The sequence below is a fragment of the Colias philodice genome, chromosome 15 (assembly GCF_061535455.1).
Source record: "Colias philodice isolate Cphi_HAF_F1 chromosome 15, ilColPhil1 Martin Lab GWU primary, whole genome shotgun sequence".
Lineage (NCBI taxonomy): Eukaryota > Metazoa > Arthropoda > Insecta > Lepidoptera > Pieridae > Colias > Colias philodice.
Window position 1 is genome coordinate 3,774,986 of NC_143100.1, and position 4,440 is coordinate 3,779,425.

The window sequence follows — 4,440 nt, forward strand, 5'->3', positions numbered from 1 at the left end:
GAACTTTAGTGTCTATTTGTAAGTCCGTGTTGTTATTCCTACTTCTAAATATCCAATATGGTTAGATAGGGTTTATATTTGTGTGAAGTTCTGATAGCTAAAGATGATGGTTAACTTTTTAACTAAAACTGCATCGTATGAAAAAAGACACCTTTTATCAGTAATTCACTATTGGAACTTGAATTAAAAAGGTCTTGAATTAAAAGAACTTGAATTAGTTCTTCATTTTCCGGATAAAGCAAATGAGCGCTTTATTAAAACTGCTTATTTGTAGAATAATTGTTCTTAATTGAATGCTCAACTGTAATTGTATGGTAAAAAAAAATTGATAAATTTATGTGTAATATGTTTATATTTTTAAATTCAATGTTGTAGTAGCATTTATGTTGTCTAAAGCAACATTATTGCCAAAGTGTTGGTTCAAATACGCTTCGATTTTTTGCCCAAGACGCTACTTCAATGATATCTAGGTACCTAAATCACAGAATACATAATAGTAGCTAAACGCTACAGAACGGACACTCTCCGCCTCCCGCCAAAATTAAACTTACCTCACCCCCGCGCGATCAGACATAAAATGGGCCATATTTTTCTGCAAGGACGATACGCAACGAAGATTGACAACATTAATCAAATTGACTTAAAGTAATTTTATTATTTTGGATTTGTGATTATCGTTTTTCGTAGAAAATGGTTAGATATTGTGCTGTTTACGGATGTATTTCATCAGAAAAACGCGAATTTTTTTTTACGCTAGTCACAAATGTGCCAACCATAAAGCGTTAACACACACATTTGCAGTCTCTACAGTGTGACTGTCAAAACGATAATTTTGTATGGAGTGTCCGGGGTGTGCCTAAATGTAATACACCTACACATAAAATATATTTAATTGATTATTTGAATTTTTAAATTGCTTAGCTTATCATTAAATATTTCTATCGTAATGACCTTTACATTAAGGTGATGAATTAATTTTTCTAACATTTACGGCCCTTTTCAAACCTTCGTAATTTTTATATTATTAAAGTTGTCGTGATGAAAATTCTTGACAAGAAAGTTCAATAGTAACACAATACGTCTACCGTTTTAGAAACATGATTCCATGATATTTTCTCGATAGAAAAAAAATACAAAGTTCTCATTGTTATTTTTTTTTAATCTCTGGCATCTTCAAAATAACAAACGTAAAGTTACGACTTTTTGGATATTAACTATAAAATATACAACCTATACGTCTACCGTGTTAGAATTTTGAAATATGCGATGGTTTTGAAATAAACAAGAAATACTTGAAATTAGCGCGCGACCAGCCAATATAGCGAGAGCCGCCCTGTACCTTCCTACCCCGATCGCTGCACGAGTCATTCCCGCTACGGCCGTCACACGGGGAACTTGTGTCGCTTGCGCAATCGTAAAAAAGGGTGACAACACGATAAGACAAAATGAGACAAATGGGGACAATAAAGAAAATAAGAAGAAGAAACATAAAGGTTGGAGGAAAAAGAATGCTTACAATTGGAACAAATTAATGAAGTAAGTTGGTTTTATTTTAAATTTGATGATAATTGTATTATAGACGATATTTGATATGTACCCCTGTTTTAAGTACATAACGAATGTGTAAGATTTTTTCATTTATAGCATAAATAATCTTTTCAGAAATCCGGAATCCAGAAGGAAAATAAACCCACTGATTGTTCACAATGTGAACCCACTCCTTCGTAAGTACCTTTATTCAGTCAAAAATGTATGTTATCAACGCTCTACTGGTTTTATCGCATGATTCCATTTTTAGCAAAAAGCAACAAAGTGCAAAGAAATAAAAAATCATGGTGAACTTAGTGGAAGTATGGTGGATGTAATATGGAACAGGAGCTCATTGGAGTAGTATTATATTTAAAAAAATACGAAAAAATTTCAAAAATTACATTTCTTAGTAGGTGGTAGTTATGTATGTTGTATAAAGAATTTGATATTGATATTTATTTCATTTATACTTACTACACCTGTGCGGGAAATTGCTTAGTACTAAAACAGGTTTATATTCATATTTACATAGTAATGTGAGTTTTCATTTCGAAAAATTTTGTGTAAGTATATTAAATTGAGTTCCTGGGTGATCTGGAAACACAATTGGACCCGGAAGATGGCGCTGCAGTCACTCCTCCTTATCACATGAACCGATTTGGATGAATATTTGTGTGCACATTTCATTGTTGTGGGATGATTGGTTGATTCGTTTTCACTTTAGCTAATATTATGTATTTTTGTTGTAAACTTAATTTAATGTTTATAATACATTATTTTTAGTATAAATAAGCCAGTGTTCGTCTCACATTGCTGTACCTGCCTACCTACCCTACCAGGGCCTATCTTTGTTCTGGCTATTTTATTTTGATTATTTGTAATGAATAATTACAATTATAATAGAGTGCAAAAAATAAATAACTACATGCGTCAATATATTTTGTGTTTTTTTTAAAACAATTTTTTTATTTAAAAAAATATCATTCCGACCGCGGCTTTGCCCGCGTGGAATTAGGTTATATCGTGAATCCTGTTTTATCCCACAGAAGTGTTCAGTTCGGATAAAAAGTATCCTATGTGTAAATCCAGGCAATTAGCTATATTTTATCAAAATTGGTAATGTAGTCTTGACGTGATTAAGTAACAACTAACAAAAAAATATACAAATTAACATCCAAAGTTTCGCATCAGTTTTACTGTATTAGTGATATCTTCCACTCTTTACTTTGACTGAGAAGAATTAGGGTTTATAACTTCTTTCAGAAATAGTACCTTTCATTTCTGGGCATGATGTAATATCTACGTCAGCATCAAATTCTATCTAAATCAATTCAGTAGTCCGCGTTATTGAGTACCATTACATTTTTTCAGAGTAACAATATTTTTTGTTATTTTAAAGATTATTTATAACCTGTATTATTTTGTAATAAAGTAAACATTACGAAATAATAATAATTATTAATAATATCTAAGTAGTTGTTAAAAAGAAGATTATTTGTTTATAAGCAAGAAAATAAAACCAATAAATCAACAATTAAATAAATACAGTATAACAATATTATAACTGTATGACGACTCCATACATGTTTGTCCCGAGTCGGCCAGCGGCAGCGCGGCGAGTTTGCAAGAATGACTTCGCGCACACCCGCGTTCGCGATAGCGAGCTATTAGACTCCGCCCGCCAAGCAGTGGATTTTTTTTTGTGTATCGTCTTAATAGAAGTTTAATTAAATATTTAGTACAAAAACGGCGCTCGGCGTACCAATTGATTATATTTCATAATGACTACATGAGGTATGTCTCTAATTATCCATCGATATTATTCAATTGCCTCCAATTTGCTATTGAAATTGCAGCTATCAACGTATTGCTTAATTATTAATAACCAAGTTCAATTATATAGTTTATATGCGTGCGTATCTAAATTTATTATGACGGTTTGTTTTATTTGGTTTTTTTGCATGAATTCTTGTTGGTTATAAGGATTTAAATGATAAACAATACAATATATTATGTATCGTTAAAATTTTATGGGAAGGCAATCTATGGGGTATTCCCGAATTGCCATTATTATAATATCTTATATCTACCTATTAGCACAATAGTGCTAATAAAAGGTTTAAGTTCCAAAAGCAATAGCTTTTGGAACTTAAATCTTAATACCTACTTGATATAAAGCTTTTCTTCATGTGCTTAGGTAAAAAAGGTAAAGTATTAAAAAGTATTTCGTCAAAGCACGAAAAATCGATTGGTATCAACATTTCTAATTAACTTATGAATTAATCGATCAATTAATTGCGTATTAACTTAACGGGTTCGCGTGATTTATGTCTCAATACAAAAGCTATAAATAAAACTCTTGTCAAGCTTTAATCACTACCTTTGAACTTGCCTGTAATATGGCAACAATATGGTGTTGTATGGTTGACGTAAGTGGCGCACTAATGATGAATTGTTACAAAATACTGCATGCAACGCCGAAATGAACAGGGGCAGTTCATTGCTTTATTATAAAGGGGACCTTATTTATTAGTTTTCATTTAGATGGAAGTTTAATGAAATGCAAATAAAAGCGTACAATTAATAAATATTGGTTATTTTACGAAGGTTTGTGTTATGTTTGGAGCTCAGACTTTAGAAAAACATACTGGTCGAAAAAATATTATTATGTAGTTACACTTGACTCATAATTGTAGTTAACTCTCGGTTTTTCATAAACGTAGACTCAACAGATTATGATGGTATATAGAAAATATGTACTCATAATCATAATATGTGCTAGGTTAATATTGTTACTTAGTAATTACATTAATACTTTTTACGAAATAGTAGAGACTTTTAAAGGTAAATTTTTATCTCAATAAACTTAGATAAAATAACTCTCTAACTACTCAATAAACTCAATAAAAT

The 4,440-nt window shown here is 31.1% G+C and overlaps 1 long non-coding RNA gene across 1 annotated transcript; it reads left to right on the forward strand.

Moving 5' to 3' along the window:
- Positions 1 to 973: 973 nt before the first annotated feature.
- On the forward strand, positions 974 to 3,243 carry LOC149482107 (uncharacterized). The gene is made up of 3 exons (XR_016316693.1): positions 974 to 1,536; positions 1,663 to 1,724; positions 1,799 to 3,243. It is a non-coding gene; the product is annotated as an uncharacterized LOC149482107 (long non-coding RNA).
- The last annotated feature ends 1,197 nt before the right edge of the window (positions 3,244 to 4,440 follow it).